At 44.1% G+C, this 15,816-nt stretch overlaps 1 long non-coding RNA gene across 1 annotated transcript in view; it reads left to right on the plus strand.

Moving 5' to 3' along the window:
* LOC139179782 (uncharacterized) overlaps window positions 1–15,299 on the plus strand; it is a 165,365-nt gene extending 150,066 nt beyond the window's left edge. The window contains exon 3 of the long non-coding RNA XR_011564142.1: window positions 13,259–15,299. This is a non-coding gene — a long non-coding RNA (uncharacterized lncRNA). The remainder of the gene's footprint in view (window positions 1–13,258) is intronic.
* Window positions 15,300–15,816: the final 517 nt, after the last annotated feature.

Below are 15,816 nucleotides of genomic sequence, written 5' to 3' on the forward strand. Positions count from 1 at the left end.
AGAGGTTTCATCTGCCTTGAGTTCTTAGTATAGATTCTAGATCAAAGTCCTGTTTTCTCTTAGCAGCTCATACTTTTGTGTGTTTTGGAATACTTTCAAATATGACTCTTGGGTGAAAATAACTGTATCCTTAGACAATAGTTAGCTCACAACTAGCAGAATAAGAAACATTCCATAGGAAATGGAGACTAGTTCTTGACATGCAACCAGAACCAGCTGTGCACTTGAGGAGGCCACCTTCCACGTCACATGGGCCACACTAGTGAAAGCGGTGGACAGTCCCTGTCGCCCATTGGCGACCATTGCCACCACTGCCAACAAACGACTTCCAAAACTAGATCTCCAGCCTAGAACTCTGTTCTTTCTTCCCACACCCACCTGCCCATCTCGTTGATTGGCTTTTCCACCATGATGTCACAGGTGCCTTGATAACATGCTCCGAAACAAACACGGTCTTTCTCCCAATATCTGTTCTTTCTTCTGTTAGGATGTAAATGGCATGACCATCCATCCACTATGCAGCTAAGCTCTATTACTGGTATTAGTTAGTGGTTTAAAACCTAGACTCAAGGGGAAAACTATTCATTCATGGGATGTGGGCCTTGGGTAAAAGACTTATCCTGTCTGTGTCATATTCATCTCATCCATTGCACAGAATAGGATAATAATTCTAACATTGTAGTTTTGATGTGATGATTAAACAAAATAATATTTTTGAGGGCTTAGAATAGGGCTTGGCACATAGTAAATGCTATGTAAATGTTTGTTAAGTAAATAAATCACACATCACATTCCCTGAAAGGCTGTTAACTTCACACATTCCTCTTCATCTCCATGGAGGCTGCCTTCATTGACTCTAACTCCTCTGGCATCATATAGTGATCCTTGAGCTCCTGCCCACAGGCCTGGGCTCCTCCTGGCTATAGTCCCTAGGGTAACCAGAGTGACATTTACTGAATGCAGAGCTAATCATTTTTCTCCCCTGTCTACAGCTCTGAGTGACTTTTGGTCATCTCACCCAGGCTGACTTGGCTCTGCATAGCCTGGCTCCTGCCTGCATCTCCAGGAGCCATTGCCCTTTCTCATCATCCAGGTTTCTAAACATTACCAACTAAGTCTGTTTCCTGAAGCCTGTCTTCATTCGTTCTGCTCCCTGTTGGGGGGAAGAGCCCCTCAGCTTTAGTCATCTTTAGATCCAACTTAAGCATTTATTTTTCTCTGAAGACTCTCTGACCTTCCACCAGAAAGAATTCCTCCTCTTGCATTTCCCCTCTATAGATGATGATTATTGCATAGTGCATTTATTTGTTTGCACATCTATCTTCCCAACCATAATGTGAACTCCTCTCTGTCTTTCTCACATTTAATTTTAGTTAACATAAACACAATTTTATTCCAGCGTCTTTCACCATATCTGCCATAGGGTAAATGTTCAACCAACGTGCAATGGTTGAATAACCAATAAATGGAATGGCATCTTATTGACCATCTAACCAAAATCTTAATTTTCTAATGCCAGAATAGATCTCAAAGAAGTTAGTCACCTTGTTCTAGGTTACCAATCTGGGCAGTGTTAGGATCTAGACTAAAATAAACTTTTCAGTTTTTACCATTACCACATAGCCTCGGTGATTAAGGCCCTTTTGGATCAATTACACCATTTAGAATTCTAAACTGAGGAAGCCAAGTTCTCTCTAACCCCGTTCTACTCACATATCCCCAGTTAGAGATACCTCTGTGGACCAGAATGTTAGGTGAATTCCCAAATCTCTCAGGACTTTTAGGGTAGGAGTAAGATTTGCCTACTCTCCAGGCACCACAAGTGACCTTTACTCTTCACCATTTTAGTTTGGGTTGGAGTTGTATAGCTGACTCCTTTTGAAATTTAAATGTGGGAACTCTCATAGGAAGAATTATTTTGTCTTTGACAAAATGTGTGTGTGTGTGTATGTGTGTGTGTGTGGTGTGGTGAGCAAGGGGTGACAGGTTACTGGAAAGACTGGTTCAGAGATGAGAACATGGGGCTGCTTGAATTTTGCCTTCCAGTTGAAAAGTCATCAGAAAAGTGTAAGGTCAACTCTGCATTCTGCCAAGTTTTGTCTTTAGTTCTACAGAATGAAATGAGGTAATGTACTTTATGAGCTGTGAAGAGCTGCAGAAATGTGAGGCATTTTTAGAAGTGTTGATTTATGGAAGAGAAAGGCATTTAGAAATGAGGTAGCCCTCCCACTTCCTTACTTCACAGAGAGGGGAAGTGACTCTCCCAAGGTCATTGCTAAGAAGGTAGAAGAGCTGGGCATTGCTTCCTTTTTGGCCCATAGCTCACCCCTCTCCCCAGGCACTCTCTTCTTTCACCAACTAACACTTTGGTGGGTCACTCAAATTTTCTGTGCTTTTGCATTTCCCAATGCTGGGATATTATTTCTTTCATAGCTGCTTGGGATACCTCCTCATCCACTGAGATTTTGCCTCATCAGATACCCATCTAGTCTCCCAGTTCTGTACTCCGAAAGCCTGGTCACAATATAATCATCCAAGTCAGGGGAGTTTAAAAAAAAGCAGTTACCTTGGGGTCATATGACCTTTAAGCTTCTATCTGGCTCTGAGGTTCTTGATTCAATGGCAGAGCGCCCATCCCATCTCCAGTTCTGGGTCCTGATCCCACACAGTGAAGAAGGGTTTTTCCTGTGGACCTCCAGAAGAATGCTGTTTTAATCAAGATTGGAATGACAAAGTGAAGGTCCTTTGAAATGTGAAAAGTCATAAGTGTGGTTTATATATGCATCTGAGTATGGTTATATAACTTTTATCTCCCTCCTCTTTTCCAACCATTGACAATTCTGTGAAAACCAACTCAACACACATATATTGAGCATACCTTCTGTATCTCAGTCTCTAAGCTAGATACTGGGGCTACGGATTAAAAGATGAATAAAATTTGGACATTGTTCTCAATTTTCTCAGCTTAGTGGGGAAAGAGAGCCTCCTCACCTCTCTCAGGCAGCTCTGAGCTGGTTTAACGCCTCAATATGTCCTTGTCAAAATAGCCCTAACAAAATATATTCATTATTTCTGCATCTAAAAATGAATTCCCATGTCAACACACTTATTTAGAGTTCCTTGACTCATTGGAAAAGACTCTGATGCTGGGAGGGATTGGGGGCAGGAAGAGAAGGGGACGACAGAGGATGAGATAGCTGGATGGCATCACTGACTCAATGGACGTGAGTCTGAGTGAACTCCGGGAGTTGGTGATGGACAGGGAGGCCTGGCGTGCTGCGATTCATGGGGTCGCAAAGAGTCGGACACGACTGAGCGACTGAACTGAACTGAACTTGTAGGACCGACAAGTTCAGAGTTCCAGAAAGAATAGATAGTGTACTCAAACCAAGTGATTATAGAAGAATTGAATCAAAGATTCATTTACAAAGGTGAGGGGGGTCTGTTGTATGGAAACCACAAGATAGTATAGGTCCTGGGGCTCGTAGCAACTGCCTGTTTTTATCCTGGTATGTGAGGGATAAAAGGAGGGGGCTGCTACCAGGATCTAGAGATATGGAAAATGGAGAGAGAGGGCCACTTGGCAGGAGTTGTGCCCTTCTGCCAAGGGTGTGGCAGCCCAAGATGACTGCAGAGGAGGGAGCATAAACTGACTCTTGTGTCTGATCTGTGATGTTCTTTGTTGTGGGCCCTAGCTAGAACTCAGCAAGGGAGCTCTCTGTTAGAGTCCAAACAGGCCAGTCTCCCAGGACACGAAGCTGGTGACAAGGGGTCATGAGTGGTTCTGGGGGAACAAATTGGAGATGGATAGTTCATTATATTAGATAAGGCAAGTCTTCAGTCTTACAAAGACACACACTCAGGGGCTCTTCTCTGATCATACCCAGACATATTCTCCAATGTCTCTAAGTTGATGAAAACTTGTTGGTGTCAGATACCATTTGAAACGCATCATCCATTTTCTCATTTCACCTTCTTAATCATGCCTCAAAGTAGATGAAGAGACAGGAAAAAATTGGGAGAAAAGTTGTCTGACTCCAAAATACATGCAGCATGCTGAGTTTCTAAGTAGTATGAGCACGTTGGTTTTGGACAGCGTCTTTGGGAGACAAAGTCCCTTCTGTCTGGATACCCTTCCAACCCCACTCTCCTTGATCAGCCATGATTCTTCACTCGACCTAGGTTGGTTTTGTCTTCTAGGAAGCTTTTCTAGAAGTTCATCGCTGGCGGCGCGTCCCTCTTTCGTGCTCCCTGTGTCCACTGACCTCACTTCCCAGGTGACACTGATCGTATTGAATTTAATCACTCTGGTTTTCTTGTGAGACTGTTAGGTCTCTGGCATCAGGGCTCATTTCTTTTCATTTACATGTCTGTACAAAGCACAGTGTCAGCCGTGCACTAGGGCTCAGTAAATATTTCTTAACTAAGTGACTAAAAAATAAGGACTTTGTCTCTAACTAAAAAAGATCAGGTGCAGGGGAGCTAGGAAGATAAAGTACAGAATATTCTGAATTCCTCAATGTTACAAGAACATTCAAAACTCAGGAAACCTAGCAGGTTCTGTAACCAGATAGACCAAAGTGATGTTATGAAAATCCCACTATTTTCACCCATGAGAACACCACTCTATTGCAGTTAATGGAAATAAGTGTACCATTTAGTACTTTAAATCACAAAGCAGCATAGCTGCTTCCTATTTGTGGTGACCTTCTGGTGCCCTCATTGTTTCCTCACTGGGGATGCCTGTACCTGATCTTGTTGATTCAGCACAAGGGGGTGCATCATAAGGTGATTCAGCATAAGGTGAGCTTCAGAGAGGTGGGAGAGCGGAGGAAGGAGGGATGCAGAGTCCTTTGAGGAGCCATGAAGGACCACCCATGCTCCCTCCATCCTCACGCACATACATCCATCCCAGCTCTCAGCACATTCATTGCAGGGTTTTTCATGCGTCCCCACTGGATTGTGAGCATACTGATGGCTGGTATCACATTGAACTCATCTCTGGGTCCTCAGGCTCTGCATTGTGTGTTGGGGAAAGGAGATGTTCGGTGTGTATGCTGTGTAAATGACAAATGAGTGAGAAGATCAATGGTTAGAGGAAGGACTAGGTTCTTTCTAGCCTTTACTAAAGGTTCAGAAGAATGGCTGAAAGTGTGAGAGGGAGTTAAGACTCTGTGAAGAAGATAACTATTGAATTTGGGGGGAGGCCCCCCTAACAGGGAGCCATTTGCTCTTCTCCTGGCACCCTTCTCTTTCTCTCTGACAGCCCCCTTACTCCTTGGTGCTGATGTCTACCAGTGTCAGATTTGGCACCGTAAGCACCACAACTACTTGGTTCATTGGACTCTCACTGCTTTGCACAGCTGTACACAGTTGTACATTCCAATTGTACATTTCATTCCAATCCCAAAGAAAGGCAATGCCAGAGAATGCTCAAACTACCGCACAATTGCACTCATCTCACACGCGAGTAAAGTAATGCTCAAAATTCTCCAAGCCAGGCTTCAGCAATACATGAACTGTGAACTTCCTAATGTTCAAGCTGGTTTTAGAAAAGGCAGAGGAACCAGAGATCAAATTGCCAGCATCCGCTGGATCATCGAAAAAGCAAGAGAGTTCCAGAAAAATATCTATTTCTGCTTTATTGACTATGCCAAAGCCTTTGACTGTGTGGATAACAATAAACTGTGGAAAATTCTGAAAGAGATGGGAATACCAGACCACCTGACCTGCCTCTTGAGAAATCTGTATGCAGGTAAGGAAGCAACAGTTAGAACTGGACATGGAACAACAGACTGGTTCCAAATAGGAAAAGGAGTATGTCAACGCTGTATATTGTCACCCTGCTTATTTAACTTATATGCAGAGTACATCATGAGAAACGCTGGGCTGGAAGAAGCACAAGCTGGAATCAAGATTTCCGGGAGAAATATCAATAACCTCAGATATGCAGATGACACCACCCTTATGGCAGAAAGTGAAGAGGATCTCAAAAGCCTCTTGATGAAAGTGAAAGAGGACAGTGAAAAAGTTGGCTTAAAACTCAACATTCAGAAAACGAAGATCATGTCTTCTGGTCCCATCACTTCATGGCAAATAGATGGGGAAACAGTGGAAACAGTGTCAGACTTTATTTTTTTGGGCTCCAAAATCACTGCAGATGGTGACTGCAGTCATGAAATTAAAAGACGCTTACTCCTTGGAAGGAAAGTTATGACTAACCTAGATAGCATATTCAAAAGCAGAGACATTACTTTGCCAACAAAGGTCCATCTAGTCAAGGCTATGGTTTTTCCTGTGGTCGTGTATGGATGTGAGAGTTGGACTGTGAAGAAGGCTGAGCACCGAAGAATTGATGCTTTTGAACTGTGGTGTTGGAGAAGATTCTTGAGAGTCCCTTGGACTGCAAGGAGATCCAACCAGTCCATTCTGAAGGAGATCAGCCCTGGGATTTCTTTGGAAGGACTGATGCTAAAGCTGAAACTCCAGTACTTTGGCCACCTCATGTGAAGGGTTGACTCCTTGGAAAAGACTCTGATGCTGGGAGGGATTGGGGGCAGGAGGAGAAGGGGACAACAGAGGATGAGATGGCTGGATGGCATCACTGACTCAATGGATGTGAGTCTGGGTGAACTCCGGGAGTTGGTGATGGACAGGGAGGCCTGGTGTGCTGCGATTCATGGGGTTGCAAAGAGTTGGACACGACTGAGCGACTGAACTGAACTGAACTGACACAGTTGTAGCTCAACAAATATTTTTTAAAAATAAAGTTAAAACCTCCCTCTTGGGGCCTTCATTCCTCCTTTCAGTGAGAGGAGTCCATCCTACCTTCCCTGTCTCCATCTGCAATACTGAGTGGACACCCCGAATGACCTTGACCAGTGGATCTTCTAATGCAAAATAGGAAGAAAACTAAGCTCTGATGGCATTACACTTTCCATTTTACAGACAAAGAAAATGAGGCCTAAAAGCGAAAAATACTCACCCCAAGTCATAAGTAGCAGACAGCATTAGAAAATAAATCTGCTTTGTTTGCCATCATATGTTATAACACCCAAGTTCAGTTTTGATTTAGTGGCTTTCAACCTTGTTTTTTTATTAAATGAGGGAGCTCTTTTTTCAAAGAAAATCTTATCTAAAGCTCAGTATGTTAAACAGGTAAGATCAGTGCTGCTTTGGTTAGAGGAGCAACAGAGACTCCTCCAAAACTCAAACACAAATGGCTCCTAGGGAGCTTGCAAGAGCACAGTTGGAAAACCACTGATGTAACAGGATGCATGAATCTTTATTCAGAGCATTCTGGTGTGGGCAAAAGGAAAGGTCGATTGAGACTGGGTTATTCTGCATAGTTTCTTGGGAGCCTATGTAATCACAGTGGCAGATATGAAATAGCTATGCCCAATAGAGGGGAATCAAGCCAACAAGGACCTGTTGTGTTGCACAGGGAACTCTGCTCAATGTTATTTGCAGTCTGGATGGGAGAGGAGTCTGGGGGAGAACAGATACATGTATATGTGTGGCTGAGTCCCTTTGCTGTCCACCTGAAACTATCACATTTGTCACGGCTTATGAAAGTGAAAAGTGAAAGTGTTAATTGCTCAGTTATGTCCGATTCTTTTCAACCTCATGGATTGTAGACTACCAGGCTCCTCTGTCCGTGGAGTTCTCCAGGCAAGAATACTGGAGTGGATAGCCTTTCCTTTCTCCAGGGGATCTCCCTGACCCAAGGATTGAAGCCAGGTCTCCTGTGTTGCAGGTGGATTCTATACTGTCTGAGCCATTGAGAAGCCCTTTGCTAACTGCTTATACTGCAATAGAAAATTCAGGATGGGGAACACATGTATACCTGTGGCGGATTCATTTTGATATTTGGCAAAACTAATACAATTATGTAAAGTTTAAAAATAAAATAAAATTAATTAAAAAACAAAACAAAACAAACAAACAAAAAAAACCAAAAAAAAAAAAGTTCTTTAAAAATAAATAAAATAAAAGATTATTTAAGTAATTAAACCCCCCTCCAAAGGTGATGGGGAGGCAGGACAACTTGGAACAGAGGTTCCAGGTTCAAGGCTCAGAACTATGAGTTACTAAGGGCAAAAGTTCTCTTTTTTTCCTCCAATTCATTCTTGATTTCTTCAAGAAGATATAAGTGAAACTTCGTAATATCAGTGGTGAAAAGCTATTCATCTTCTAATGCTGATTAATTCAGGAAATAAAAAATGTTTAAGTGCCACTTATTTTAAAAAATCCAAAGTGAAAATAACTTTATTGAGTTCTACAGAAAAATTATATTCTTATAGCCTATATTGCCTCCTTTATTAAATAGGAGACTTTCAATGAGAAACTTGAAAGCTCTTTAAACCACTAAAATTAAATCTTAGCATACTTGAGAAATGGCAATATAGAGACAAGTTCGTAATATTCCATCCTGAAGTTGTAATTTAGCATTCACATTTGTTCATATGCATTATCTCTATTCATTAATGAAAAGTCCTGCAATGGTGGTATAATGGATAGGAAGACTTGGAGAGATAAAGTGATTTTCTCTAAGTCATCTAGCAAGTTTACCACAGAGCCAGGACTCAGAGTAGTTAATTCCAGTTAATGCAATGCTTACTAACTTTATTAATGAAGGCAGATATAACATGTGTAATAAGTAAACCTCCAAAATTTAATGCTTAACACTATATAAGTGTTTTTTCCCCCTAATCTGAGAGCCCATCATGTGTGCTTGCGGTTAGTGGGTCTCTTTAAGCCGTGATTCAGGGAGCCAGGCTCCTTCCATCTGTGGTTCTACAATTTTAAACACATGGCCTCCCAGTTACCTGGGGGGCCATCTCAGTTCCATTCAGCTGAAAGGGGAGAAGCACACAGAGGATTGCATGAGAACATTTTAATGGAGCAGGTCTGGAAATGACACACCATTTTCCAGTAGTTATAAGTCAATCACATGACCATTGCTAACCACAAGTAATGTGGGAAATACACCCTGACTGTGTGTCTAGTAAGGAAAGGAGCATGATGATCTGCCACACTGTTACTGTGAGAACTTTAAGGACTAGTGGTGGGGGATCTTATCCACCTCTCAGGCTTGCATATAAATTGTTCTTGCATGTAAATAATGTGTCGAAAGGGCTTCCCTGGTGGCTCAGCAGTAAAGGATCTGCCGGAAGTACAGGAGATGAGGGATTGATCCCTAGGTCAGGGAGAGATCCCCTGGAGGAAGAGACAGCAACCCACTCCAGTATTCTTGCCAGAAAAAGTCCCACGGACAGAGGAGCCTGGTGGGCTATGGTCCATAGGGTCTCAGTTGGACATGACTGAAACAGCTGATCACGCAGGCACCCTATGTGTTGCAAATCTTCCCATTGTCAAAATCTCTCTCTGCCTTTGTTGAGGGGTCTTATTTCTGTTGGTGAGATAGAGTGTAAAATCCTAAGTCCTCTCCCTTCTTCTGGTGGTACTCCCCTCTTTTCACAGGGATCTAGTTGGGGTTGCCATACCATTGAACATAACGCTTTTCCTGTAGACACAGTTGTTTGGTAAAGGGGTAGGCACCACCCCACTCTCAACCAAGCAGAATTCTCCATATATGCCTTCCCCTGGAACTTTTTTCAAGTTATAAACTTACTTCTCTGGAGGTAGGACCTGTTGGTGGCTGTGTTTTTCACCTTGCAGCAGAAGGCAGTCTGCAGTGATTTACAAGGAAACTAACAGTGCAAAACCAGGGAGGTGCAGAAAAGAGAGGAGACACTTCCTTCTGGTTCATATCCCTGAGTCCAGCTGCCCCACGGCCCAGCTACAAGCACACGTTCCTGCCATTTGGCCCAACACTTCCATCCATGTGAAATAACCCCATTATCCTTCCAATAAATTCTCCCTTTGCTGACCTAGTATGAGTTGGGCATATATCTAAGCAGTCCCTAGAGGCCTGATCACCGGGCAGGTGATTTTCCAGCACGGCTGTTTTCCAGAGAGGCTTTTTCACTCTAGTGGGCAGCAGTGAGCTCATTCCCCTTCCTGCAGGCCTTTCAGCCTCAGCAGGGAAAGCCATTGTCCCTCCCACGGCCTCTCAGGATGATGCGTGCCTGACAATCCTAAGAAAGTGTTCTGTGCAATTGCCTGGGAGGTTTCCTTTTCTCTTTCATCTGCTTTGTACAACTGTAATGGACAAGTTTCCAAGTAGACTGAAGATCTGTGGAAGCTAGGTGGGCTGAGGGCGGAAAAAAAGTGATTTCTGAAGTGTCTCTTCTTACAGAGCAGCTCCCCCATCCTTTTCTCTTTTATGCCTCTAAGGGGATAAATGACTCCATCACATATGAGCTTGGTAGTGTAGTGACCTTTAGGATTTCTGTCTTCTCATTTGTGGAATTAGTGATTGGCAAGTATTACCTTGTATGAATATATTCAAAATACTCAGCACAGGGACAGGAACTTGCAATGTGCCAGTTTCTCCCTCTCATTGCACATACCTATCTCTACACTCAGGGTTCTGAGCAGTGGAGAGAGCGTAAGACAAGAGGGTTACAGTGGTTTTGCCTAAATTCTCTCGTGAACCACCTCTTATCCCCCTAACCCACTCCCCTTGGCCCTCCTTTCCTTCCTCCCTCCACAACGCCTCTTTTTCTCCTGTCCTCTCCTTGCAGTGTCCTTGTTTTCTCCCTGGAGCTCCTTCCCCCTCTCCCCCGCGACCCCCTCCTCCCACCCACCCGCCCCAGCTGCTGGTGTGGCTGGCTGTTCTGAAGCTATTGATTTTGCTCTAGAAAAGATTGCTCAATTCATTTTCCCCACTGCGGCCCAGTGCCAGACCTCAGGGTAGGGCCCACAATGACCGAGTGGATTATGCACACTGCTTCCCCTGAAGGGCAGCAACCACATTCCCTCTCCATGCCCAGGCCAGATAAGACAGTGAAGGTGAATGTGATTCATAAACTCCAAAGAGCCAAACAGAGCAGTGGACCCTGACCTCTGCATCTCCATATCTGCAAGGTTAGCAAGGGACTGGCACCCAGTCGCTGTTGATAATGTTGGTTGAAATTAAATGAATCTTTTAGCTTCATAGCATTCAAAAGTGAAGAGAGTCTCTCCATTGACTTCTGATTGCCTGCAGCAGTGATTTGCAGCCCTGGAGGCACACTGGAATCACCTGCTAAGCTGCTAAGTCACTTCAGTCGTGTCCAACTCTGTGCGACCTGATAGACGGCAGCCCACCAGGCTCTGCCGTCCCTGGGATTCTCCAGGCCAGAACACTGGAGTGGGTTGCCATTTCCTTCTCCCATGCATGAAAGTGAAAAGTGAAAGTGAAATCGCTCAGTCGTGTCCAACTCTTTGTGACCCCATGGACTGCAGCCTACCAGGCTCCTCCATCCATGGGATTTTCCAGGCAAGAGCACTGGAGTGGGGTGCCATTGCCTTCTCCAGGAATCACCTGGGGAGATGTTAAAAACACTCATGACCATGTCTTACTCAAGACCAATTAACTGAGAATTGCCCCATGCATTGGCAGCTTGTCAGAGCTGGACTGGTGACTCTGACAGGCACCCGTGTGGGCCTCCAGGATGAGACTAGTTTCCCTGGCCTGGCACTCCAGGCCTTTCATGCCTCAGCGCCTGACAGTCTCCAGCCTCACCTCCTCTCACTGTGTTCTAGGCACTCAAGGTCCCAGCTACTTGACTTTCTCACTCTTCACTTCGGACATCAATGTGCATTTGCCCACGCTGTTTCCCCTTTCAAGACATGCCTCTCAGGACATCCCTTCCCTTGCCTCTCTTTCTTGCAATTTCCTCCTCATCTTTCAAGACCAAGATCAAACACCATCTCAGCTGAGTAGAGTTTTCCAGCCTTTTCAAGATTCCGGTACTCCAGACTGTCACTCTGCATTGTGTTCTCTCTTCTGATTGGGTTTTGCCTGATACCTCCAATTTCTGTCCTGTTGCCCTGGATTTAGTTTCTTTCACTATAGCCCCTCCTGCCTGATAGTCCAGGCAGATCTGATCTGTCACTTGGCTTTGTACTCCAGCTTCAGTCCCTGGACATGGCTCATTGGGAATCTTCTTCAGCTCTAAGCTTTGAAGTCCACTAGCTGCCCTCCTCTCCCCTCATCCCTTCTCTGCTTCCAAAACTCCTGCCTGGATGCAGTGGCTGGGACCCTACAGCTCTGGGAGAGGTATTTGAATACAAAGTGTGCTGGGTAACAGTGGTCCAGATTTATTGAGTGTTTATCACACGCCCTGTTACAGTGCTTCACTGCATTATTTCACATAACCTTATACCAATGAATCATTGGGCCTTAAAGACCTTAAATGAACTGTCCAAAAGCAAACAGGCAGCTGGATTTCCCCGAGGCTAAGTCTTCCAAGTCCACAAGCTTCATGCCTGTGTGATACTTTAATGCTGCTTCTTTTGTGCACTTGATTTTTAACTCTGCTCCTACGCTCTCAGTGCTGTATTGTAATTTATTGGTTTGTATGTCTTGTCTAGCCCACTAAACTATGACCTTCTCAAGGTGAGAGATTGAGTTGTTCAGGTCTATATTCTTAGCACTTAGCAAATTGCCTGGCATGGAACAGAGGCTCGGAAAATGCTTGTGGCCTGAATAAATAAATGGCCATTATAGCCCAAAGGGAGACTGGTAGGGAAAAGGAGACAGAGCCATCTAGATCACGGTCTGAAAAAGCCCGTTCTCCTATGGCCCTGATTAGGGAGATCTGTGCCAGCCAGGGAAGGCAGATGGGTGGACGAGTAGGGGCAACGAGCCCCAGGGCGCATTTCCCTGGTTTCCTTGAAATCCGGCGTCTGCCCTGTCCTGTCACCCAGCAGCCAGAGAACATTTGTTCCCCAAAGGGCCGGCACCGTGCCAGCAGCAGGTGGTGGCCCGTCCACTGGGAGGGAGGGAGGCAGCCGGCGGGAGCACTGATGTGTGCTGGAGACAAGATGCTGTGAGTCTGCTGCGGCACGCTGGTGACAGCAGCTGGGCCAGGGCTGCGAGTCACCATTCTGTAACCATTAAAAACCAGTTGCTGTCCCTCTCATAATAATAAATTAAAACATCACTCCATATTGTGCTATTTTCAGGGAGCAAAAAGAAAAAAAAAAACACAAAAGACAGGAAAAAAAAAGGAAGAAAAGAATAGGAAACAACAATGTTGGACAATATGTTATCAGTCAGGTTGTCTATAAAACTGATAGATTTCTAGGTTATTACAGAAAAGCTTCATGGCTGCTTTTAAGATGCATTTTTTTCATTTCTTTACAGAAAAAAGAAACGACAACCTATAAGCAACCAACAGCATATACATTTGGAAATAAGAAGATGAGGAGAACAGAGGCAACATATTTCTGTCTGCTTATTTGGTTGCTCAAAGAACTTAAGTGTTATTATGAAGCCGAGTAATCAGTATCCTTCTTCACAGCTGTATGAAAACATGCAGGTTTGATATCAGCCGGACCTGAATAGAAGCCTGTGATGTTGACCTTGATAGACCCTGTGTATTGGCCTTCTGCAGGCTACTTTTTACTTTTATGACCAGATACAGTGACCTGGAGCAGCACTTCCCTCTGTAATGGGCAATCCAGTGCCCTCAAGAAGATTGAAGAGGATTCATGACACTCACCCAATGATCTCTTGGAGCCTCTTGCTGTGAATTTCGGCTTCTTGATCGACCAGCTCACATTTTTGTCTCTTGTGGCTGTCCTGCTGCCTCTCTCCCATCTGTCTCATTCATTGATGGGAGTTTTCTCCTTCATTCTCGAAAGCATCACTGACACAAGGAAGTTATATGCAACAGACTTTTATTAAAAATTTAAGGATGGCTCCAGGGATTAGAGCACAGAGCAGGAACCAACCCAAAATGCAAAACTAGATTACTAGACATCTTGGAAACTGCCAGCCCTCCTTCCTGCAGGGAAAGCCTCACTTGCTCTGTTTATGTTCAGGTCCTGCTTGTAGACTTGTCTCATTAGACCACAGCTACAAAATTTCTATTCCTAATCATATCCTTTTTTATTTTTGTAAATTATTACCCACCCAGAACAATATAAGAGGCCTCGTTGTGTACAAGGCTTGTTTTTGTTTTTGTTTTTGTTTTTTTAAACAGTGCACAGTCTCTAAATTTTATTCTCAAATAAATGATTGTTGTTTAGTCACTAAGTTGTGTCTGACTCTTTTGTGACCCCATGGACAATAATCTGCCAGGCTTCTCTGTCCTGGAATTTTCCAGGCAGGAGTACTGGACAAGGTTGCCATTTCCTTTTCCAGGGGATCTTCCCAATCCAGGGATCGAACCCATGTCTGCTGCCTTGACAAGTGGATTCTATACCACTGAGCCACTGGGGAAACCCCAAGAAATAGGAATCTAGCTTTTATCATACTAAGAGAGAAAGTCTAATTGGTTAAGTTTGATATCAATTCTTACTATAAAATATTGATACTACTCTTACTATTAAAACTACCATGACTGTAAATGGAAAAAATTGAGAAGTTTTTTGCCACTTTAGCTTTGAGGCTCTGAGCTCATGCTCTGAGCCCTGATCCAAGCAGTCTGAGGAGGGTAGCAGGGTAGCACTGTGGCTATCATTGAAATGTCATGCACGATGTGCTTGGAGTGATTTCCTTAAAAGGGGCCCTGAGGATGGCAGATATTTAAATCTTCAGCCTGTTCTCAGTAGGGTAAACCTGGGCCTTTGAGTGAAGTGGTGGACTGACATCCTGGCTGTGGGCTTAATCGTTGGTTTAAGAAATGGAAGGAGGAGCATTACTTAGTGTCTAAAAAGGCCTATTTCACATTTGAAATCATGCCAAACATAGATTATTTATGAGATTATTTGTGAGGTCTTGTTCTTGATGGATCAAAATAAGTTATCCGAGGCAATGGCAGTAGACTGTGGGGTTTTGCCTTATCTCTACAGAGACTTGCAGAATACATCCCATGGAGAAGGAAATGGCAAGCCACTCCAGTATTCTTGCCCGGAGAATTTCATGGACAGAGGAGCCTGGTGGGCTACAGTCCATGGGGTCGCAAAGAGTTGGACATTCCTGAGCAACTAACACTTTCTGGCACATACTGGGCACTCTTATTTGCTAACTCAGTAATGCAGCAAATTAGGTTATTCCACCAAAGAATAACCCTGACATAGGTTATTGCTGCACCCTGGAATGCCTCCTGTGAATATCTCTGTCAGGGACACACACACACATAGACATACATACACATCTTTCTAGCTTAACTTGGTTGATTTTTATGCATCTAGTTCCGTGTTACCTATGTCATAATAATTGTTAAATTACCCCTTGCACCCTCTGCTCTCATCACATTTGCAATGGTATTGTTTAATACATGTGTTCGTGATTAGTTGTTGAAGCTCTTGATTTTTCTTCATACTTTTGGCTTCCCAAGGGAGGCCACATCTGTGTTGTAACTGCTTTCTTTTCAGTGCATTACCCAAAGCCTGGGACCAAGTAGGCACTTCTGGCAGAAACAAAGTAGCTTTCACTGAACTTGTTTCCTCTTATTCATGGGCATGAGCCAGCCGACACTTCCTCATCTCACTCGCTGATGAGAATGGCAATCTGATGGAGTTCCGGCCAATGGAATGAGAGAAGTGTGTACCCCTTCCTAGGCTTGCCTTTTAAGACCCCTGTGTGAGACCGTCCATGCTTTTTCCTCTGACCACTGGCTTATGGGAAACAAGGGAAGTGACTTGGGAAGCTGCATGTGGAGGTTGGTGGGGTCCACAGAGGGCAGGAAATACCTGAGATTTGGGGGCTTTTCTCCTACAGTAACAGCCTGGCCTGCACTAATCAGTCAATTTTCA

This window comes from Bos indicus, chromosome 3 (genome assembly GCF_029378745.1).
Source record: "Bos indicus isolate NIAB-ARS_2022 breed Sahiwal x Tharparkar chromosome 3, NIAB-ARS_B.indTharparkar_mat_pri_1.0, whole genome shotgun sequence".
Lineage (NCBI taxonomy): Eukaryota > Metazoa > Chordata > Mammalia > Artiodactyla > Bovidae > Bos > Bos indicus.